Raw genomic sequence first — 26,206 nt, 5'->3', positions numbered from 1 at the left:
CTTTCTCGAACAGCCTGGCATCAGAGTCCTGGGCCAGTTGTTCGATAATTGTCCACCTTATGTCATCCAGAGTGTGTTTCAGCTGTAGGAAATGAGATGTCAATTTAGTATTACTCTTCCGACATCGAATACTACTGCGATGTTCCCCAATTCGCAGTTTTATACGTCTTGTCGCCATCCCTACGTATCTTAACCCGCAGGGGCAAGTGAGTAAATAAACCACGTTGCAAGAATTGCAATTGGTGTGGTTCCGTTGCTGCCATTCTTTTCCGGGTTCAAGGTCCAATACTTTGGTGCTGGATGTGAGGTGACACACACTGCATCCTCCGCATGGGAAATGGCCAATGATAGGTGTCAAACCCCACGCGTTCAGTACCCCATCAGTGTTCACATTCTGTTGCTTTCTGGGACGTGTGAGGACAATAGCATCCTTCAGACTCCTTGCCCGTTTGTATGAAAACAATGGTTTTTCCCAGTTGTAGTTGGTACTTTTCAACACTCTCCAATGTTTATTGATGCATCGGGTTACCACATTCGACAAAGGATTATATGTGGTTACACATGTAAGGGGCATCTCCAAGGAGGCCTCCTTTGGATGATCTTCCAGCAAAGCCACTCGGTGCTGGTTACGTGCCCGCTTACAACTCTTTTTAAGCAAATGATTAGGGCATCCACGGCATTGCAATTTACCAGTAAGATCCTGTGCCTGGTGTTTAAAATCCTTCAGTTCACTACAATTGCGTCTTATCCGAAGGTACTGGCCAAAAGGGAGGTTTTCCCTAAGTGCCTGAGGATGAAAACTAGGGTAGTGCAATAAATTGTTCCTTGATGTCGGTTTATAGTAGGTTTTGGTTCTCAACTCATTGCCTACTCTGGAGATGGTCACGTCCAAGAACACAATCTTATCCTCAGCGTATTCATTGGTAAACTTCAAATGTGGATTCAGGTCATTAATCCATTCAAAGAAGGATTTTAAAGTACTTTCCTCCCCTCTCCAAATTATCAAAACGTCATCTATGTACCGTTGCCATAGTAACATATTCGACAAATAGGGATTGGACTGAGGGAGTATCTGTTCACACTCAAAATGGTACACGTATAACCCTGCCACACTGGGCACGAAAGTGCTTCCCATTGACGTACCTGTGGCCTGCAGGTAGAGCTTTCCTTCATATTCAAAGAAATTTTGTTTTTAGGCCAGGGTCGCACATTCCACCACAAATGACCTTGAAGTTTTAAACTCCCATGTTGTCTGCTGTAACAAATCTGTAATCACCCTAATTGTTGCATCCTGCGGAATGCAGGTTTAAAGACTCTCGATGTCCAGAGTCACCAGGAAACAAGAGTCATCTGGTATTCTTACTGTTTGCAACATGGCCAATAGGCTCTTGGTGTCTTTAATGTAAGTGCTGGTGGATTCAATGATCGGTCTTAGAAAAAAATCGCAGCACTTAGAAAGAGGTTCAAGCATCGAACCTAGACCCGATACTATGGGACGTCCAGGGGGAGGTAAAATACCCTTATGAGTTTTAGGAAGGATATAAAAATATGGAATTTTACCTTCCGTGGTTGTAAGGAAGTCTGCCTCTTGTTTACTAATATTTCCTTCACACTCTGCTGTAGTGACTAGTTCCAATATTTCAATTTTCAGACTTTCAGATGGATCTTCCTGCAGAGGGACATAGTTGTTTTGGTTATTCAAGAGGCGACGGCATTCCTTGTCATAATCTTCCACGTTATGTACGACAATGCCTCCCCTTCCCTGCCTGAACACATTTTTATATTTATTCCTGATTCACCGGCATTCCTAATAATAGTAGGACTGGGAAGCTGGGCAAGGCGCATATTTCCAGGCATACCCGTGAGATGTTTAAATTACTTTTCTCATATGCTCCTATTCCCACTGCATTGAGTTCTCCATAGTGGAGTCCATACATGGTGTACATACAGAGAATGCACCGGCTGAAAGTTCACATTAAACTTTCAAATTAGTCACTGTGGTCCTTGAAAAGACAAGTAAAGAACACTTGATTGTTTACAAAAGGAATGGTTCCATCACAAGCATGCAAGGGGTTAAAGAAAAATATTTGCACAGATTAGGACATGCTAGTGTTATGAGTAAAAAACTAACATTGATAAATAAGCATCAGAACAAATGGTGCAGAAGTGTGTAGGATGAAATGAACAGTAGAAGACACACAGGAGGGAAGGCCAGGTCTTGGGTGTTTAACTGTCTGTGTAGGACTCCAGTTCCTGTTGCCACGACACCAAGCAAGGCAAATAGATCATCAACATGGTGGAAGGACAAGACACTTAAAGAATGTATGTTGGTATGATCAGGCGAGGCCTGATGGAAATGTCATGTTAGTTCACAGTTTAGGTCATACATGCAGTGGATTGACAGTGGTATAATCAAGGTGGTCAAATGCCATTGTGCGCTTTTGTAGGTCTCTCATTATAATGCATTTGTACATGTATAAAAAGAAGAAAATGAATCACAAAAATCGCAAATAATTTGGGCATGAATGTCATTCCATTATTGCACCCCAGGGACTGACGTTATAGCTTGTGCATGTTAAGAAATATTCAGGGGCATATTATCAAGAAAGACGATAAAATTATTGCCGCTAAAGCGGCGAGAACGGCCTTGATAATATGTCCTTATGAATTCCCATAGCAGCCCAGGTTCTGGTGGTAACCTGGGCTGCTATGGGAATTCACAAGGGCATATTATCAATGCCATCATCGCCGCGTTAGCAGCAGTTTCCTGCCGCTAAAGTGGCGATAATTTTATCGCCTTTCTTGATAATATGCCCCCCAGTTCTTTCAGGGTTTCCCCAGAATTCTAGTAAAGACCTTAGACCAGTGTTTCCCAAACTGGGGTCCGCAGACCCCCAGGGGTCTGTGACACATTTCCTGGGGGTCCGTAGGCAATGGTTTTAAAAGCACAGAAAAGTTTCTTGTATAATTAGCAGCTTTCCAGCAACAATAAAAGTGTCAAGATCATGCCAGTGATTAATTTGCTTGCTGGAGCGAGGAGAGTTTTGTTCAGTGGCAGCTTTGACTTAACTAATATAGCACAGAGGGTTAATGTGCCTACTGCAAAGAACGTGTAACATGCATTTTAAAACGCAGTATTTTATGTGCATAGGTTCGTGGTTACTGCTTTTGTCACAGAGATTCTTTAGTTACTGTGCACTTCACAAGTGACAATTGTAATGTAGCAGAGGGACCTATAAACTGTCATCAAAGAGCTGCTTGCAAACTGCATGCTACCAGTTAGTAACTTATGTTTTTCCCCAGTTATTCATTATCCTGATGCTGCTAAAGAGGTTTATTTGGGTGGAAATACATTTTTAATGTTAAAGTCAGTGCTAGCCACCGTGTTATGTTCTGAATCCTGAGTTTGTGCTTTTCCAGACCAATCAATCTTTAAACCTTTTATATACACACTGATTTACATGTATGATTCAATGTCTCTATATGTGTGTGATGTAAAGTGCTCTGGCATCCTACAATGGTAAGAGAGATGCGATAAAACAAATAAAATGCATGTGCCAGAGGGGCTATTACTTCAATATAAAATACTAAGGGCCAGATGTATGATCCGTTTTTATATGTGCGAACAGGTTCGCAAACCCGTTTGCGCATGCAAAAACCTATTGGGCCATGTGCATTGCCTATTTCGTGAGTCGCAATTTGTTTGTGATTCGCTAAACACGTTTTGCAACTTGCTATTTGGAAGGGGTATTTCCTCCCAAATAGCGAGTCACAAAACCATGTACAAATGTTTCACGGTCGCAAAACATTCGCAATTACCACCTACTTCAAGTAGATGGTAATGCATTTGCAAATGGGAAGGGGTCCTCCGGGGACCCCTTCTCCTTTGCAAATGCATGCAAAATTATTTTGTATGGGCAGGCAGTGGTCCCAGGGACCTCTGCCTGCCCTTAGAAAATTAAACGAAAATGTTTCATTTCCTTTTTCTTTAAATGCATGGTAAATGGGCTGCATTTTCTTTTTAAAACTGCTTTATTTAAAAGCAGTCCCAGACATGGTGGCCTGCAGAGCCCAGCAGGCCACTATACCTGGGAGGGCTGGCATTCCCAATGGGCTCGCAAATTACGAGAGGCTCATTAATATTAATGAACCTCCAATTTGCGACCCCATTGGGAATCCCAAACAGTGTTAAACACACTGTTGTACATTTCATTTAGCGACTCGCAATTTGTGACTTGCCATGTGTCGCCAATTGCGAGGCACTAAATGAAATGTTCGTACATCTGCTTTCAGATGGTCTAAGGCTTAGACCATCTGAAGGCACGGCCTGGGAAAAGCAGGTTCCACGCGGTTCACTGGGGAACTGAGATTAATTGCATCACAATTAGATGTGTGAATGCCTCAGCGTTATTGGTGTATTACATAAGTTAGTGATAGTGATGTCTCATAGAACAATATGCTCACTACCATTCTATATAATGTATCCTTATGGCCTCATCATGAGTGGTCTGATAAATGGGCCTGACTCTCCTGACTTTCCTCATTCATCCACAGGAGTATTGGTCCACCGACCGGGGTAACTAGTACCATGGTACCAGTGCTTGCAGGAGTGTGGAAATTCCAGGCCATTATGAATGCAGCCCGAGGATCCACTAAAAAATGAAGAAATACTGTGTAAATTGGTAATTCTGAGACTGATTCTAATGGTAAATCATCATTTTGAGCTGGAATTTTACGTGAAGATTTTGACTGCCCTTAGAAACCAAAATCTCTGGATGAAATTTAGATCTACAGTGTTCCAGCATATCTCATAACTCCGAGGGGGCCTTTATAATTGATGTTGTTACCAGCGCCATCAGAACTAATAGGCCATTTGTAATGAGTGTCTTTGTGTTGTTAAATATGAAAATACAAACTTTCCTTTGAGAAGTATGTACGCCTGAATACAGAATTTGACTTACATTTCTAACACATTTGATATTTCTCATTATTTTCATAATTTTTAAAGGTTCATTTTGATGATTGCAAGTGAAGTTACCTTTTTTGTGTGGGCTTTAAAAGCCTCTTTCTTGTATACCATTTATCCCTCGCCCTGTTCACCTGTTATGGTCTTGCCCACTCATGCGAGATCATGCGCTGAGGATGCATCACTCAGTAGTTGTTCCAATGCAGGACTGGGAGGAAATGCATTGCACTGCTTCAGTTCTGCCCAAAAGACCACAGCTGGGCTGGTAAAGCACGTTCAGACCCACTTTTAATGGTCCAGGACTAGGGGGCACCACTTGGGTGGTATGGCTCACAGCAGGGCTGGTCCAGGTGCAGAGGTCAAGGTGGTTAGACACTTTTCTGTCCCTGAGGCTCTGATCAGGAGGCCAGCTAACTAGCCCTTCAAGTCACTCTGGTAGTCCTGCAATCAAGATGTAGGTCCAGTCCTTCTCCACCAGGCAGCAACACAGCAGAGTAGCAGAACTTCTTGCAGCAGAGCAGTACATCAGTCCTTCTTCTGAGTCTTCCACAGGTCCGCATGTGTACTGAGGAGTTAGGTCAGTGGGTACACTATTTATACCTGGTGTCCACTTTGAAGTGGGAGAATCTTCTAGAGTGCTCCCCCTTAATAGGTTTCTGGAGTTTCCTGCCTCCCAGCCTTGACCCCATATAGTCTGAGGGCACAAAAGGCTAGTGTGAAACACTAGTCTTTGTGAATGTACTGAGACAGAGGAGTTGTCATTTGCAAGTGTTTTAGGTGACAGCCTCACCCCCATGAAGTCAAAGATGGCAAATCTTGCCAACTCCTATCCCCCCTCTGTCTCGCTATCTGGAAGCAATACACAGAGACCAACTGCCAGCTACACCTAGCCATGTGACCCTGGTTGCAGGCAAGCAAATGGCTGCAACTAGAAAAGGCCAACTTTCTAAAAGTGGTATTTGCAGAACTGAGACTTAAAATCCATTATTACTATTAAAGAGGGTTTTAAATTAGAATTCTTAAGAGACGGCATGCAACATTCTTACCTATTTCCAGTTAAAGGTTATCACTTAATAAATGTAATAAGGTGACCCCATGTTATCCGATCGAAGAGGCAGGACTGCCAGTAGAGATAAAACTAATGTAAGAGTTTTTCGTTATCAGGACATATAAAAGTTAAAATCACATGCCCAGCATTTTACCGTAGCAGTGACTTGTATGTATTAAAATGGAAGGTTGAGGGCTGGCTGGCATGATAAAGGGCTACTAAGTGGGTATCACAGTCAGTGCTGCAGACCCACTAGTAGTATTAAATGTACAGGCCCTAAGGACATGTAGTACCAATTTATTAGGAACTTACTTACAAGTAGATTAAATGTGCCAATTGGGTATATGCCACTTTTTCCATGCCAGAGATGAATATGGCGCCACATTGAAAACCAGAGGTTCTCTAAAACTGGTTGTAGTGTGGCGTGGTGTACTTCAATCCAGCCACCTAGCTTTCCTGAGCTACTTCCTTGACTTTTTCAAAAAGACCGACCCTACTTAGGCCCTCGTTCAATATTATGATTACACCTGTGTTCTAATTGTGTACCTGTTAATGATTCTGCATTATTTACCAGTATGCATTTATCACATTTCCTAAAATGGGTGATAGTGCATCAATAGCATGGAGTTTTCTTCCTTGTAAGGTGTACAGAATCATAATTTGCACTGGTGACCTGTTAGATTTGCACCTGTTTTATTCTGATAATGATTCTGAAGCAAAGACCTGTGAGATCACCTTTGGGATACTTGATCAGTTGTCATCCTATATCCAGTACAGTTCATTTCTGAGCAGCTGACCATCTAGATTTAAAGTTGGCCTCAAATGTTTGCAAGCACCCAATTATGTGAAAGTGCTTATACTTTTCATTAGTGACACAGCTTAGTCTCCTTTCTGGGGTGCTTGTGAAAAGACCTTTACACCACCACTAATAATCAGCTGCCACTTACTAGTTGTATCATCATGGCCTGGTCTTGGGGGCCACTAATCTTAGTAGGAGTTCCAGTTTGAAAATGCAGTGGAGGCCACTATTACCTGGGGGCAGTGGTGTCACTAGGGTTGGTGTCACCCAGTGCAGGTAAAACTCATGGTGTCACCCCTCACGACTGTACCTATGGAAGATAAGTTCTTTTCTTAGGCATTGACTCCCCTTTCCTATCGATACAGTGGCAAACCAGAGCACAAGCAGTGTTGTTCGCAGCAATTGTGTTTTTTTCAGCAAATGTTTGATGCAAATGTGTCTTTGCATCAAAAACATACGTGATGGTACATTTTGCACTAAAAAATGTCATATGCATAATTACGTCAAATTTTCGAAGATTTTGCTGAATTTCGCACACCCTTAGTAAATAGTTTAGAGTCCCCAGGGGACCGTCATCCGGGCCCTTCTCTCCACAAAAGACCTGAGTGCCACCTGTCTTTGCACACGGGCTACATGTCCCAGCAGGCCCTCCCTCTGCCTTGGACTTGCGGGGGGCAAATCCCCTCTGCTCAGCACCATAAGCTCGAAAGACCCCTCTACACGGGCCAGTCTTAGCTTGCAGATGCACATTTCTATCCTCCGGACCTGCAGAGGTCAGCGGTTTCCAGCTTCTGAGCCCTGAGCGGTCAGGGCCAATGGGCCACAGAGGTCTAGTTCCAGACCCCTGCTAAGGGCCCGACAGCCCCGGACGAGCCCTCCCTTCATCCAGGGTCTCTCACTGGCTTTATTTTCAGGGTAGCACAAAGTATGCAAATATAAATGTATAGCAGGGGGAACATAATCAGTAAAATGGCGCCTCAAATGAATTGCGATTCAATTACAGGTGGCTACAGCAATGACAGCACAGAATAGCCAGCATGGTCCACCAAACGAGAGAAGTAACCAACAACAAACTGACTAAAAATACATTAAAAAGTGCTTGTGTATGTCCCAGCCACTAATCACACATAAAAAACAGCCCTTGAACTCACTCACACAACAGGATGAAGAGTCTATAAGCCCAACCAAAACACTCACAAGTGCTCGAAGGCATCAACAGCCAACATGATGAAACGCACCATAAACAAGATGAATAATGTGACATTTGCTGGTGAGGGAGATGCAGGGGTAATGCGCTTTCACATACCACAAACACGACCCACAAGAAGGAGGCATCCCTGAGACACTGCAAACCACCCACACAGGAAGGGCATTCAGGCTAGAAACCCTACACATGTTCCAAGAAACCCACAAGGGAACAACGTTCAAGGTAAAGGATCGGAGTTTGTTCCCAACTGCCGAATCCAAAAATGCAACCACACAGCTGGAATTAAAATGCGTCAAACTACAGGTCAGAACAGTTCTGAAGCTCCGAATCTCAACCACCAGACAATGCAGACATGGAACTGGGCAGAGCATGAAATCCAGAACAACACAAGGCGCAGCGCTCCCCGACAACAGCAAGCAGCCCCCAAGCGAACATAACAGTGATCGGCATCCACTCAGCTCAAAGACAGACTTTCATTCAGGAAATAGCAGGGATGGATTGGATCCAGAAACATGCCCGGGCACCTGGCAAAATAAGTGGGCCAAATACAGGCATCACAAGCATTTGAGCCTTACGACCTCATATAAGGCACTACTTGTTAGTATCAGAAGTCTACTTGGGAAGTTGAACAAACAAAAAATGGTTTATGCACTAAGTAACAATGTATTGGAAGATCCTGCAATAAATGTATGGCTCACAAGCAAAGGCCCGATCTTGTGCTTTTAGTGAACTGAAGAAAATGTGCTCAAAGAGAGGCCATGTGAAGACCACAATTTGAAGGCCTTCATAAGAGGCAGGCGTAGCTAAATCAAGACGTCCAGCCGCTTCAAATGACCTTGGGTAGTGTCAGAAAAATATTGACATATACAGGAAACAGGCATGTACACTTGGCTGTGATAAGGAGCAACTATACTTCCACGCCGCTGTTTACTTGAGGAATATGCATCATGCATTTGGGATACGCCGCGTATCCCAAATGACATGCTTGCTTGGGCCGGGGGTGCCACCAATCCAGTCCGGATGCGCACCGACGTCATAGCCTAATTGGACAATAATCTTGGCTGGCGGCCGGGTAAGGATCAACAGACAGTATATCATTTTGGTGTCACCCGGTGTGGTCCGCACCCCCCGCATCCCCCTAGTGAAGCCACTGCCCGGGGTGGTGAGGTGGGGAGGATGGGGAGGGTTGTAAATGAAAAGAAAAACACTTACCTTCAGGCCGACCACTGCCTCATGATCGGCTCGCCGCCGACTTTCGCTCCTGGAAGCATGAACAGGAAGCACCCAGGCTCCTGACTCCCCTAGCCGATCACAACGCTGCAGTGCAGCACTGTGATTGGTCTGGGAACTGTGGATCGGTGCTCAGGCTGAGAATGGGAGCCTGGGGCATTTTCTGCACTCAGGCTGTAATGCAGCCTGGGTGCAGAACATGCAGAGTGCGCATGATGGTATAGCAGGCCAGAGAGGGCCGCTCGAAGTGTCATTGCGCACCATAGATTGGGCAAACCACTCATCCCCTGCCATGCTCTGGCAGTCCAGCCCACCCTGCACCAGGAAAGAACAACTAAAATGATAATAACTACTCCTCATAGAGTGACACTCCTCCTCCTTAGTGGAGGAGCCACCACGGTGGAAATGCCTCTAGTATCCAACTAAGTCTAGCTCTCTGCTAACAAACAATTTAGCAAATCATGAGGAGTACATCAAGAGACTTCTGTCGCAGGCCTCATGCCCTAAAAACAATAGTTGTGAGCCAGAATGGTAAAATGAGGAGCAAGTTGTCACTTGGGCACAACTTCAGGGACATTTGACCCTACATGACAGCACTAATATTTACAGACTTTGTGACTTATGTGTCAAAGTTCAGGTTCACAGTGACCAGGAATTATAAATGATTATTTCTTTGAACAGTTCGCTAAAAGTGAGGCACCAATTTGCCAGTGTCTTCCATGTAATGTCCCTGCATTTGTAAAAAATATTGAAAATCGGAGGGGCTAAAACTCAACCCTGTAGTAGACAACTTTCAACCCCAAACACAAGGCCTTTGAAAACATTTCGGTAAAATGAACAGATTTTAAGGCACTGCACGTGAACTATAGTGTTTTTCCAGTCTTTTCACATACATTATAACCATGCACTTAACATTCCTGGATTTCAAATTTTGTAAAACCTAAAGCATATAAGTGGATTATCATTACAGATTAATATATAATATTGCCATGTTCACTTTGGCAATCCAGGGGATTCTCTACTCCTCATTCCGTGCAAAAGTGTTCTAATTTCACATTTTATTATTATTTGAGAAGCATCACTGGAAGTGAGTACCTGTGTCTCAATAGAACTTCCTACGTTTCCATATAACTGACTGATTTAGTCAGACTAAACTTATTTTAAAATGTAGTTCACTCATTCATTCTGCAGAGAAAGCTCTAAATATAAATGTCAAATACCCACTTGTGTCATTAGTTCAAATAATTTCATCTCTACAGTTCTACTCTCTTAATCTATATTTTACTTCATTTTTCCCTATGCTAACCTTTAACTAGCAGTATTTCTTCCACCTCAGCGGCCCTGCTCTCCTGCATTTAGAGCAGGCTTGTTCAAAATGTGCATAATTTGATTTTGCATAAATACGAATAATGTACCCAAATTTATGCGTAATTATGTGAAATGTCAACTCCTTATTTTGCTCTATATTTTAGAGCAAAATAAAACCTTGCGTCAACTTTTGATGCATGGACGCGTTTTAAGCAAAAAACGTGAAAAAGAGCAAACATACTACAAACAATAGCCGCTCACACTCTGCTGTTCCCGTGCATTTGCTGTAAATTTTTACCAGAAATAGCAGATTCACTGTAAAAAACGTGCAATAATGCGAAGTGGCATAATGGTGTAATTTAAGGAATTTTGCATAACAAGAGTAAAACGAAATTCCTGAAATTGTGTGTTACACTGGCATAATTTAAATATGTGTCAGGCCTAACTTACAGTTTTTCACAACAAAAATTCTGGGAATCGAGTCATGTGCAGGCTGCAGTAATGTGGTGGACAATCTTTCTTATAAAAGACTCATAAACTTGTAAGAGATACAAGCGCTGGATAAAACCAATCATCTCTTGACCAATTGGCTTTGCTAACGCTTCTGAGCAGACACTCACCAATTTTCAATTTAGCAATGACTGCTGGCGAAGCAAGCTTTGGGAAAGGCAATGGAGCGGGGTAGCTCTCATGAAATGTTATATTCTGGACTTCATTGATGAATGATTCCAAGATGGCATCAGATGCGTCTAGTTACAAAGTGAAATCTACTTTGAATGGGAGAACAATAAAGTTATATGGGAACTTAGGTAGTTGTATCTAGATGCAATGTGACACCCAATCAAATTGGGATATAAATAAATTATAGAAATTACACAGTCAGAATGCCAGCCTGACCTATGTCCTTTGCCAATGCTTGAAAAGCACGGTAAACAGGCACTGGCAATACCAGTCGCACAGATTGCTGGATCCCTTATTTGTTCTATATAGGCTCCAACAGGGGTCTTGTACATGGGCGAACCCTCCAGCATATCTTGCAGGGGGGCATCTTCACACTGTGATAAGCCACTGGACTTACTTATTCCTTGCTCTTGTCCTCACCCTATCCAGCTCTTAATGCATCATCACCGTGTTTTTGCTAAATTCTGTATTTTCTATATGTACTTATTTTCCCAGTAGTGGTGACAACTGGGTAGTTATTGTTATAGTTATAATTAGGTCTGGGTTTTCATAATGTTAGCATCGGATCGATTTGTTTAAAAAAATCCTGCTTTTAGGGGTCCAGCACATCACAGAGCAACTGTTGACTGCACTACCCAAATTCACAATAAAACACTTGTTAAAGCTTTAGAGCCACCCTCTATCAGATCAAAGGATCACTGACATAATATCGAGGGACAAAATATAGACTACTAAAAATATCGATGCCAAAATATAGACAGACAAAATATCAAAATCCTATCTACAAACAGGTAAGTACAAAAATATCGACTCCAAAATATCATTTAAAAATATATACTTTGTAAAAATATCGAATTTCTTAAAAATAATGTAAAATAAAAAATATATTAAAAATAAATAACTAAAATATACTTATTATTACTTAAATAACCTTAAAATTATTAAATAATTAATTTGTTATAAAAAAAATTAATAAAATTGTATTTGTTAAAACATATATATATATATTAACATAATATTATTACAAAATATACAATATTATTACCGTAGGATAGCGGGAGTGTAAAAATTACTATTCCCACTCCAGAGAGTGCAACAGTAGGGAAAGCATTGGATAGCGTAGGGGTAAAAATTACTATTCCCGCTCCAGAGAGTGCAACAGTAGGGAAAGCGTTGGATAGCGTAGGGGTAAAAATTACTATTCCCACTCCAGAGAGTGCAACAGTAGGGAAAGCGTTGGATAGCGTAGGGGTAAAAATTACTATTCCCACTCCAGTGAGGGCAACAGTAGGGAAAGCGTTGGATAGCGTAGGGGTAAAAATTACTATTCCCACTCCAGTGAGTGCAACAGTAGGGTAAGTAAATACTTCATATATTATTTAAAAAAATATATATATATTATTATCTCAAAAAAATTAATTAAAAGTAATTACCGATTTAATATATTATAATAATTAATCAATTAAAAATACAAATTAAAATTAATTATTACAATTAGTTACCTATTAATACGAATTAATTACAAATTAACAATTAATTAATTAGCAATTAAAAATGAATTAAAAATGAATTCAAAATAAATACAAATAAATAAATAATAACTAATACGTCTCCCCTTTTTATTGTTTGTGGTGTGGCAAAATGCTATTAACCTTTAGACCCTCCAGATACGGTTATTAATCAACTATATTTTTAATATTGATATATTTAGTATTGTCATGTAATCTGGTTATGTTTTATGTTTTTAAATGTATATAGTATTTTTATCAAATTTTAACATGGAATGTACATTTTTAGCTTTAATGTTTTATTAATTAATGTACTTTTATGATATGACAATATCGAATAAAGTATCAATCTAATCTAAAAACAAATAAATAAATTAAATTATGTAATTATTTATAATTAAATTACTTCCCACCCTATTCCCCTATAAACACACAACCCACTACAGTAAATACATTAGTAGAATTAACATAATTATCAATTATTCAATTAAATAAAATAAATTGGCAAATAAAATGTAATTAATTACAAATAAAAATTAATTAACAATTAATTCAAAAACAATACCAATAAATACATTTACATATTTAATTAATTATAATTAAATTACTTCCCACCCTATTCCCCTATAAACCCACAACCCGCTACAGAAAATAAATTAGTAAAATTAACATAATTTGCAATTAAATAAAATTAATTGGCAATTAAAATTTAATTAATTACCAAATAAAAATTAATTAACAATTAATTCAAAATAAATACCAATAAATAAATGTACATATTTAATTAATTATAATTAAATTACTTCCCACCCTATTCCCCTATAAACCCACAACCCGCTACAGAATTAAATTATGCAAAAATAAAGTAACATAAAATTCATTAATTAAAATAAATTATAACATAAATACACACTTTTCACACATATAATAACATAAAAACACTATAAAAAATGGAATATTATTAAAAATTCGGTAATTTTAATAACCTATATTATATACTTCGATATTTTGACTTTCTATATTTTTAAAATTCGATATTACATTACTTACCTTAAAAACAATATTTTTGATAACTATATTCTGTCCATTCGATATTTTGTCCATTCTATATTTTGAAGTCGATATTTAGTCCATTCGATATTTTGAAGTCGATATTTTGTCTGTTTACCCAGATCAACATTGCACAGCTGCCATCAGTGCTTCTTGTATTGAAAGCACCAGGTATGGAACAGCCTCAAACACGCCTGGAAGATTGCAGCAGTAAATCACATATGTCCCAAGTAAGTAATACACACTCAAACACAAACAAAGGCTCAGCAGAGGGTCTGCTTTTTGGCCCAAGGAAACTATACCAGAGCAACAGGCGAGTTGCATTCATCATATAAAGCCCAAACAATGCCTAGTAGTTAAGTGTTACCCTAGATGACATACAACACACCTGGACTATCTCAGAATGTCTAACATTGAACACCGGCCGCTCCCATTTCGAGTGCGCAGCTGATGCTCGAACAGACGCTGTGGCTTGCATGACAGAGTAGAGTTGCGTAGTTATCTTTCACAGGGATGGAATAGTGAGAATATGTTCCAGTGCTGGAAGGGTGGGCAGGGGTGGCAAATGTGTTGTGCAGCACACGGCAAGTGGCACAGAGTTGATGGTATAAAAGCAGCTCAGGCGCAGAGGGGTGTGTGGTTCCCTGGCCCTCAAATGGAGGTAAGTAGTGGTTGTCCAGAGAAAGATCTGAAAACTCAATTCACTCGCATTCGTCTACCTGCACTCTAGCACTCAAATACTACAGGGACGGCATGATGGGGTTACAACCAATAGGTATAAAGGGGGTATCTAGGCATGAGAGCCTGTGCACTTCCACTTGACATCCCACGGACAAAGCACACATTCCATAGTGTTGACTGTCCTCTGTAGGGGTTTGTAAGTAAGATATAGTTCTGTAATCAGAGGGCATGAGGCAGTATGGTCCACCTCAATGGCCATGTGAGGATGAAATCGCTTAGTATTAGGCCAGAAGTGTACATTTTGTGCCTGTGCGCAAAGGGCATATAGTGTCTGTAGGAAGCTGGCTCTGTACATACTATACCAAAGTGAGGTATAGTGTGCACAGAGTCCAGTGGAACCCCAAAGGTAGGCAGAGGTAAAAGTAGATAATACCTCACTCTCTATTTGTGGAAGTGTGGGCGAGCAGTAAGGCTTTATCACAGGGTAGTGTAACGCATTTATTATACACACTCATGCAAGAAATTATGTCACACACTCAAAGACTGAACTCAGACCAATTTGTTTGAATAAAAATATTATTTACTTGTATTTTATTTTCTACAACCAAGACAGGGCTGGTAAAGGTAAGTGTAATAGTACTTTGCAAGACTATTTCAGTGAAATACGGTTTGAATGCAGTTGAGTGCAATTGGATTGGTTAAAGGTAAGTCATTTGGTCATAAAACACTTAGAATTACTTTTCAGTTACTTTTGAGATTACTTCATACGTAACTTTTCAAGTTACTTTTTCTACTCAGTGTGATATGCCTAGATATCACACTGAGACATTTCCTAGCGAAAAGGTTAGTAAATCAGTTTTTGTACATATGCAGTTTCTTAGGGTTTCATACAAACCAACTCCCCACTTAGAACAATTTTTGCAAAAAAGCAGTCAATGCAGTCCTCTGGGAGAAACAATGTTATCGGTAAGTACTTAGGTTTGGGAGTTGATTTTCTGGTGTTAAAATAAGAGTCCCCCAGGGTCAAGGATGGACTCTCAAAGCACCCTCAGCCTCACTAGGGCAGCTGGGTAAAATAGTGGTGAGGCCCAATAGTATTCAATGGGCGATAGGGGGCCTCTGGTTGGTGGCTGCTCACAAGAAAGCCACAAGGTTGTGTGACCAAAGCTCCTGGACTTAGGCTCAAGGCAAAGGGAGATTCAGTGTAGTATACAAAGGTGTTTTTGATGGGGATTCTCCGGTTGCAACAAACACTGCAGGCTCAGGGACGAAGATCTTCTGGAGGCAACCACAGGTTGAAGAGGTGAGTCAGGATGTCTTGGGATGCCGGGACACTGTCAGTTGAGCCATTCAAGGCTGTGGGACGTCGGGTGCAGGGGTGTTTTTTGGCATAGGATTCTTTTTACTGGTTTCGGTCGGGCGGATCCTCCAGAAAGGGGCTGCAGGAGCAGGTTGGAGATGTGAGATAGGTCAGGGATCACAAGATCCCAGGTCAGGATCGCCGGGGAGACCTCCTCGTGGTGTAGGACCACTCGGGCCATGGGGGTCAGTTGATGAGTGGTGCAGACTAATGGATTTGGTCGGAGCCAGAGTCTGTGGGTGAGCAAATCCGGTGCTCACAGGAGACAAAGTCTGGTTTGGGAAAGCAGGGCAGGTCCTCAGCGTTCTGGGGGGCTGCTGGCTGCAGGACACACCTGGATTTTGCAGGTCAAGGTTGGGACAGGCCGGTAGGGCTGGGGCTAAGTCATTTGGTGTCCTCCTCTTCTTCTTTCAGCACGGCTCTTCAGTCCTTCTTCTTCTCTCTTTACAGGTAGGTAAAGGTCGGGACCAATGCGTCCCTTCCTTGGGTGGGTACACCACCTATTATGCCACCCTCCAGTGGGAGGGGGGCATAAGCCTGACTCTGGTTGGCTGGGTCCCCCTATCTTCAAGATGGCGGGGACTGACAGTTGTGCTTCACCTCGCCTCTCCCACCTGAGGGGTGGCTTAGTAAAGGTGGGCACACCTCTTCTCCTAACTTGGATTTCCCACCGATTCTCCTGCCCAAAGTGGGGGTCAGAACCAGTGGGGGCCAGTTGCCTGGAGCAGCAAATGGCTGGGGCACCTTACAAAGGTGGCAAGCCTTTGAAGCTTCCCCTGGGGGAGGAAGCATGGCACCTTGTCCCAGGATGTGCTTTGTTTCAGGATCCCGAGAGTGGCAAACTCTCCACCCAGGGGTCCAGAAACATGTCTGGTGGTGGCAGCTGGTCAGCAGCCACCCATCCAGGACACTAGAGCTAGGTCATTTTTCAGGGGGTATCTATAAGATGCCCTCTGAGTGCATTTCTCGTTAAATCCCACACTGGCATCAGTGTGGGTTTAATGTGCTGAAACGTTTGATACCAAGCTTCCCAGTTTTCAGTAAAGCTATTATGGTGCTGTGGAGTTGTAATAACAAACTCCCAGACAAAATTCTTTTTGTGGCATTACTGCACTTACAATGTCTAAGAATGGACTTAGACACTGAAGGGTATAGGGCCCATGCACCTGAACCCCCCGCCAATTGTATAGTGCACCCAGATAGAGGAGTGGCTTACCTATGCCAGGGCAGTAGATTGTAGGCATGGCACACAGGGATGTGTGCCATGTCGACTCTTCACTTTGCTCTGCACCAAAACATGCAGCCTGCATTGGCAGTGTGTGTGTGTGTAAAGGTACAGGGCCTCTAAGGGTGGCACAATAAGTGCTACAGCCTTTAGAGGCCTTCCCTGGTCACAGTGCCATTGGTACCTATAGTACCTTTTACAAAGGACATACATGTGGCCAGAGAGTTGCCAAATAGGTTTTGCAACAGTACAGTTTAGGGAAAGAACATAGGGCCTGGGTACCTGGTTGGCCGGAACCCAGTGAACACTCAGTCAAAGTGCATCAACATTAGGCAGAAAGTGGGGGCAACCATGCAAAAACTTTCCTACAGTGTCATATCTGAGGCGCCCAATCCTCCATGGTCCAGTGGCAGAGTTAGGATTTCCCAGGAAAATTCTGGATTGTTTACCAGTCTAGGTCAGCGCAACCATATTGTATCTTAGTCAGCATAGGAATTGGATTCTAAGGGGCAACAGTACATTTAAAATAAGTTAAAAACATTTGGGGAGTATGACCATTTTTCTAGGGTGATCCGTCCGACTTTGATAATGGTCTGCAAGACCAAACCTGGATCTGATCCTCCAGTCAGGCTACCGCACACCAGTAGTTCTCTGCAAAGCTCGTCTGGGTGCAGGCTAAGCCACATACCTACATTTCAATCCAGGTCAGAAGCTCACTGTAGCGGGTAATCCGTAGGGAAGGGCTGTGCACAATCCATGAGGGGGAAAAGAGTTGATTTGGACCAACTAATGTTATTCTGGAGAATCCACCAAATCTTATGATCTCAAGTATAATTGGTGCTAGGTGTTCGGCGGGCTTGTGAATATAGACGGTGACATCATCTGCTTACAGACAGACAATAAGACCCCGAGTCAAGAAGATAAGGGCATGATGAGAGTGATGCTGTTGAATGCGTGCAGCAAGGAGCTCCATCGCTACAGTAGGAGAGGTGACAGTGGGCAACCCTCATACGTCCCTCGAGTTATCGTGACTGGGTCTGATAACATACCATTCATCAGACCTGAGCAGTAGGTAGCATGTTTAGGAGTTGAATTTGTTGAATAAATCATGGACTAATGCCTAAAAGTGCTAGTAATCAGAAGAGATACGCCAATTCAAGTGAATCAAAAGCCTTGGTGGCATCGATGAGTACAGCCATGGTAGGTAACTGTTGATCTAGCATGTGCATAAGGGCAAAGATAGTGAATATTTTGTTATCAACATTGTTCATTGATAACAGCTTAAAGGAGTCACAGTTATTAGCTAGTTTGTCTGACTTCTGAGGGTCATTATGGCCGCTTCATGAAGAAATGGTGGGAGAACTCTGCACTCCAAGGACTCTTCATTCATTGCTAATAGATGTTCAGCCAGCAGGAATACAAATTCCTTGTCAAAGGAGGTAGTCAATCGTCCAGTACCGGCACTTTGTCACTTGGAAGGCCATGAATGATCTGGACTATCTATTCCACTGTGGTGGAATAGACAGGCGCAATGCAGCCATAATAACTGGAAAGAGTCCAAATAGATGCTCAGCTGTAGAATGGAGTGGGGTAGTGGTATGAAGTTTAGAATAGAAGGTGGTCATTGTACTCAGGAATCCATGGGCATAGACTGGAGCTCCCATTTATCATTGAGTAGCTCAACCACATACGTCGAAGAACTGGACTTTTGGAGCCGCTCCCCCAACATTCCACCTTGACGGTGACTCTCGCCATGAATCACTGACAGAATATTGAGGAGTTAAATATCGACCTACAAAAATATCGGCGACAAAATATCGACTACCAGAATATCGAATTCCTATCTACAAACAGGTAAGTACAAAAATATTGAATCCTAAATATCGTTGTAAATAATACAGTTTGCTAAAATGTCGACTTTTTTAAATGTCTTAAAAGTAATGTAAAATTAATGAAATGATAAATATAATTAAGTAAAACATACTTAAAAATACTTAAATAACCTTAAAATTAATAAATATTAAATGTAAGTAAAAAGAACATGTATTTTTATTTTTTATTACATATAATAACTTAATATTATTAAAAAAGAATCATATGTTTAATAATTAAATGTTAAAAACTGATTTTTATCTATAATTACATATATATATTTTACACTACATTAAATATAACAATACTGAAAAGATTGCACAGCGTAAAAGATAAAATTACTATTTCCACTCCAACAAGTGGTACAGTAGGGAACGCGTTGGATAGCGGGAGGGTAAAAATTACTATTCCCACTTCAGTGAGTGCAACAGTAGGGAAAGCGTTGGATAGCGGGAGGGTAAAAATTACTATTCCCAGTCCAGTGAGTGCAACAGTAGGGAAAGCGTTGGATAGCGGGAGGGTAAAAATTACTATTCCCAGTCCAGTGAGTGCAACAGTAGGGAAATCGGTGGATAGCGGGAGGGCAAAAATGACTATTTCCACTCCAGTGAGTGCAACAGTAGGGAAAGTGTTGAATAGTGGGAGGGCAAAAATTACCATTCCCACTCCGGTAAATGCAACAGTAAGGAAAGTGTTGGATAGCGTAGGGGAATAGTTTAATATACCCATTCCTGCAATTTAATGAACATTAATAAACAATTAGTAATAAAAATAAAAAAATACCTCCCACCATTTTCCCTTATAAACATTACCTTCAATATTGTAACATATTAATACATTAGCAAAATTAATTAACAATTAATTAATTAACTAATTACAATTAACAATATAATTAGTAACAATCAAATCTCAATTAAATCACACAATTAACCCTATAAAATAACTTACAAAAATTATAACATAACAAATATTAGAAATGACATTAAATATAAATTATTTCCTATCCTACTCCCCTATCAACCCTCAACCGACTGATAAAAAAGTACGCAATTAACATATTTACAACTCAATTGTTAATAATTAATTTATAGTTAATTAGTAATACATTCATTAATGTGATTAACAATATACATTATTAAATTTAGTAATAAAATAATACATTAATTCATTTCAATTAAATTACTTCCCACCCTATTCCCCTATAAACCCACAACCCGCGATAGACTTAAATTACGCAAAGAATATTTAACATATAATTAATTAATTCTAAATAATGTTAAAAATATATATTATAATTAAATTACTTCCCACCCTATTCCCCTATAAACCAACAACCCACTACGGAATTAAATTACACAAAAAATAATTAACATAAAATTCATACGTTTTACAAAATTCAAACATACATTACAAAAATAATACACATTTTTAACACATATATTAACACTTAAAACACACAAAAAAATTAGATATTACTAACTTCGATATTGTGCAAATCGATATTTCTTACCTGCATTTCGATATTCTGCACCACTATATTTTTGCAAATCGATATTCTGTCCATTCTATAAAAAACCCTCAATATTCTGTCCAGACGATAATTTTTTTCTCGATATTATGACTAGTTACCAGTTCAACTAGAGGGGGGAATGTTCGCAACGGATCAATTTATAAAACGGTTTCACTTTTAGGAGTCCAATACACCACTTAGCAACTGTTGCCTGTGTTACCCAAATTCACAACAAAACACTTATTACAGCTTCAGAGTCACCCTTTATCAGATCTACTTAATACAGCTGCCCTCTGTCCACCGCTAGCGCTTCCTGTGATGGAAATACCAGATATGGCATAACCTCAAATACACCTGGAAGACTGCAGCAGTAAATTACATATCGCCCAAGGATGTAATGCCTAAGAAACAAGTTTGTTACGCACACTTATAAACACAAACAAAAGCTCAGCAGAAGGCCTGCATTTGGCCCAAGGGTGCGATACCAGAGCAACAGGCCAATTGCATTAATCAGATTAAGCCCAAACAATGCCTAGTAACACACACATAACACACCAGCTCACCTGCATCCCCTCAGAATGTGCCTGCCAGTTGGTATTTATCGCCCTTTCTATCTGGTTGAGATCAAGCATCTAACATATAATTTATGGTCCACTGTATCAGTACTGCCTGCCTAAATGGGGATTAACTTCTCTTCATCACACCCGCTGCACAGTAAGGAAACATGCCATGTACCTAATGCAAGTTGAATTTCAGCACCAAACTGTAAGTGATGAGCCTGCTATTCCTGGCCATTATTCTTTAATTAAACTTAAACTGTTCCTGATTGCCAAGCCTCGCTGTTCTCCTTTTTGATGGTCAGAACCTACTTACAACATTAGGAAAACCTGTTTTGGTTTTCATAATAGCATTGGCTCTATTTGATAAATCTTCACTAAATTTTCCGCAAAAAAAGTCTCATCCACCTCAGCTCTTTCTTGAAAAGTTTCGGATGATGCATGAAGTGGAGAGTGAGAAAGGGCGAGGGGGTACCAAAACTCGTTTTGCCCATTCAAGATACCCAAAAAACGCTGAACTGATCCACACCACATTTTACAGAAAACTAGATCTTGGGTCAGAAAGCATGCCTTTATTGATTTGGTGAAAATCTTTTCAGTCGTTTTTGAGCGATTACTCCACATATTACATTGCTCCTGACATATTGTAACATTTGCAATGAAAATATTGATGAGAAAACTGAGCGTTTTTATTTTCACTTCTCGCCTTTGAATTCAAAGGTTAAAACGAATCGTATTTTCAAAACCTAGAATGGAGTCAATTGCTGGAACAGAAATTGCTGAATGGCCTTGTTTCTTAGCACTCATTTCTTGTCCCTGTTAAGCCCTGAGTCTAAGCCAACGTTGCTTTCATCGGATGCATTTCCTCCACAGTAATCAGTGGACGGAGGGACAGCTGCAGGAGCGAGATTGGCTGGATGCTCTGTTTAGAGCTCTGTGAGTGATGGCGTGTCATTAACAGAGCAGCGATCCGTGTTTTACTAACTGCCAGCAATCTTTATGGACACATTCCCTGAAAGTGAATCTTTCACATTCCTCTGAATCAACCACAGTGCTACTCCGCGATAAACCAACAAAATATAGCCTGAGAAAACACGCATCTCCACCAACACAATACGTGTTGTTTCAGGTCTCGAAATGAAACAAAAATGGATTATTTCCAAAGCCATTTCAAAAGAGGAAGGTGGAAAAAGAGCAAAAGGTTTGTCAACGAGGAGCAATTATTATAGAATAAAACCGAAAGAGAACACATGGTATTATAGATAGTGTAGTAAGGAATTGTTTTTTGTTGTATCATTTATTGGATTTGTTGGAGCAGAGCTTTCGGCTATATTTACAAAATACCATTTTCGGGTTTATTTACAAGACATATTGCCTATTTCATGACGCACTTCATAAAAAGGTTGAAGTTTTTTTCTCACGCTAGTGCACAGTGACCCTTAGATTCGGATACATTGATTTTTGCAGTGGTGGCTAAAGCAGCAAAAACTTAAAAGCTCTCAATGCCCAAAATGTGATTTAAAAGGCGGCTTGTGAACTTTGAAAGTGGTGGAGCATAAATAGCAGGTCTCACTTGCACAGAGCTAAGTGAGCGATCCTCACTTCTTAATGCATGGTTTGTTGGGGATCCCCTCTAGTGAAATATTTAACAAGTACATTTTACAGCACGATTTCACATATATTGACTAACAATCTTGAGGTTCTGAAGAGGCATCAATGACATTTTCCTAACATTTTTAGTGCGCCAGCCAACCCTTACATTCGCCATCCTCTTCAAACAAACTTGAAAACAAAATTTACATTTTTCCAGCACAATTTCTCTAAACAATAGCTACAGAGGTATATCAATATCAGGCCATTCAAACAATTTGTCATTTAATTTCTCATAGCGATTTTTTTCAATGCCTATTACCTCTTTTTCCCTTCTGAATTCCACTTTATTTTATTTTCGACCCTTCTCCTGACAAGTAGGTTCTCATGTATATGTTTATGTTTGATAATCTGCATGGAAAGGGGAAGGTGGAACATTCAAAAGCTAAACATATTTCACAATCATAGGCAATAGACAGCAGAGCAGAGCAAATCAAACATGCTTGAAGAACTGAGCCAAAACTCAATTTACAGAGACTTTACAGGATTAGAAATGTAAATGGGGCATTATTATACCAGTTATAGGCTGAATGTTTTCATCCACAATGAGAGAGCCACAGAAGGGAAATCCTAGTTGCACTCTTCCAAATATATTCACAAACACAAAAGGGCAGCTAGGATAAACTTGCTAGAAAGGACAGTAATGGGGGAAATCCAAGGATTTTGGAGTAGACGTCTAACCCACTTAACAGTGGCATGCTTCATCATATCCACATCTTGGTGTGATGGTACAACAAGGGCGGACTCAACTTAAAAAGGATGGGAGTTCTTATATAAATTGCAGGTGGATATGTGGCAGGGATCCAAAGGTAAGAGATAAAAATATCTCAGGGTAAACGCAGTGCATTTTCCTTTAATAAGTAGGTACCTCAGACATAACTAAAGCAGAGTTTGGATCTTAATATTGAGTTCCAATGTCTCAAAAAACCCTATTAAAGCCAACATGTTTTGGCCCACCTTAAAAGCTCACATGGGTCTATGGCCTTCGTCAGGGCTTGTCCCTTCCTATCGAAGCAGTCATGCCATTCAAAAAAATTAGGCCTAAGGATCTCACATTGAATTAAGAACATTTCTCCTCAAAAACCCTATAGTTGGTTGGTTCAAGGGTCATGCACCTGGCAGGAAGCACCCTCCTGTAGTCACAAATTTGTCAAGGCAGGGTGCCTGTAAATCAAACCTGAATCGTCCTGCATCAGACTCAGGTTCGATTTACAGGCACCAGGAGATGTACTCGGTATGCTGTGTACATCTTGTTGTCATTGCATAAGTCTGTTGAGAGTACCCCATTTGAAAGTCTATTTCCGAGCCTTGAAGGGCATAATCATAGCTTCAACTTCATAATTCTATAAATAAGGTAAGGAGAATGCACAGATATGATCTGATAGCACTCTGAGTTTTAAAGTACATGTTACCAATCCTGAGTCTTCTCTACTCAATAGAACTGGTAAAATGGGGAGATGGCAATAGTTGAAAGAGTTCAACAAACTCCTAAAATGTAATGATGGACCGGAAATAAAGTCCCCCTAGAGTCCTTCAATGATAGCGATTCGCAATACAATTTTGCGAGAACGTAATGAGATCAAGCAAACTCATCTTCAGTCTACTATGAGTATAATGGAACAGCTAAACAGCTAAAATCACTGGATCAGAAATGTGTTATTCTCCAAGGAAACTGGGGAATTAATGCAGCGGGTTTCTGAACTAGAGGATATTGAAAATCAGCAGCAAGATTTTTTACTGACAAATAAGAAGGGCATTGAAATGCTTAAAACAAAGCATGAAGATTTGGAAAATTGATCAAGAAAGTTGAACTTGCATTTCAGTGGTGTTTCAAAATTAAGCACAGTGATTGATACGTGAATCAAGAAGTATGGTTTGATGGTCTTTGACGGAGACCTAACAATAACGGGAGCACGTTGCATTCCTGCAAATTGTAATATTCAGTGTAAGGGCCGGATTATGAGTTTGGCAGTCTTACCTCTGTCTTGCCGCTGCAGCCAGACTGAGTACTCTGCCAAGCAGTCGGCCTCCCTGCCTGCCGCATTGGGAGCTTTCCACAGACTGGCAGTATCACAGTGGACAAGTAACGACGGCGGTACGTTTCGCGCTGGAAATTAGTTGTATATCTATGATGCCCACATTGAGTCACATGATCCCAGCCAGTTGGGCATCTGTTTTAGACAAGCATGATGAAACCACTGAACCAATAATGGAAACACAAAGGGGCTGTAATGACGGAACTGCATGCTGACCTGTAAGTTCATTCACATAGGTGTTCAGTAATTATTTTTAATGAGCTGAAGGTATTGGGGTGCTTTACATGTACACCAGTGTCATCACACAAGAGCACACTCACCCTTGGCACAATATTAGGGCACATATACTGCCTTCCCGCCAACTCTTTCATGGCAGTGTCCCCGCCAGGAAAGGATCGTCGGCAAGGCATATCATAATTTGGCTGGTGAGAAGCTTGGTGGGACTGCCTCCATGGGCCGCCTCTGTCATCACGGTAGCAAAAATGTCGGAGTTGGCGGAGATCTAGAGGCAGTGTTCCCATTGACATCATAATCTAGCGATGGGACCGCCAGAGAAGCAGGCGGTTGGACCACTGAAAAGCAACGGTGGTTCACTTACCGCCTAAGTCGTAATCAGACCCTAAGGTTCCTTGCACGATAATTGTAAATGTTGCTGACTATTTATTCAAAGATTTCGGGCAATATTAGCAAGGGCGGGCAATATAATTATCGCTGCTTTAGCATCTGTTTTGGGGCGAAAAGCAGCGATAATTATATCACAATATCATCAAGGACACGCTAGCATGTGTTTCCTTGATGTAAAGCCTGTTTTTTCACAGCCTCGCCTCGCATCTCTAATGAGATGCAAAGAAGGCGTGGCTGTGAAAACAACACATGTTAATATCGTGAAGACAGCTTTGCGATATTAACAAGGAGGTGCAGCAGTAACAAAAATTGCGCTTCCTCAGCCTTAACTCAGGAATTTTACGTCTGTTAAATTCCTGACTAAGGCATACTTTTAATGGGAGATGGATTATGCTAATACGACCACAGGGTCGTATCAGAAATGTTATTGCTGTTTTTAATGGAACATCGCTGGATAACCAGCGATGTTCCATTGAAAACACCAATATCGCTGAAATATTATCGCACTAGCGCTAAATGAATCTATGACATAATATCGACAGACAGAATATCTACAGACAAAAATATCAACACAAAAATATCGAAATCAAAAATATCGAAGTTATATCTACATAATGGTAAGTACAAAAATATCGAAAAAATAATATCGTTGTACAAAAATATCGAAATTAAAAATATTGTTTTTTTAAATGTATTAATAATAATTTAAAATTAATTTAAAAATACATATAATGTTACAAATATTAAATAAAAACATTAAAACATATTTAAAATATTATAACTAATACCTATACATTTAAAATAAATTTAAAATTGTACATATCCCTTTATAAATATACTTACTCCACATATTACAACAGTAGAAAAAGCGTTGGATAGCGTAAGGGTTTAAAT

This window comes from Lissotriton helveticus, chromosome 2_1 (genome assembly GCF_964261635.1).
Source record: "Lissotriton helveticus chromosome 2_1, aLisHel1.1, whole genome shotgun sequence".
Taxonomy (NCBI): Eukaryota; Metazoa; Chordata; class Amphibia; order Caudata; family Salamandridae; genus Lissotriton; species Lissotriton helveticus.
This window is presented reverse-complemented; position numbering follows the sequence as displayed.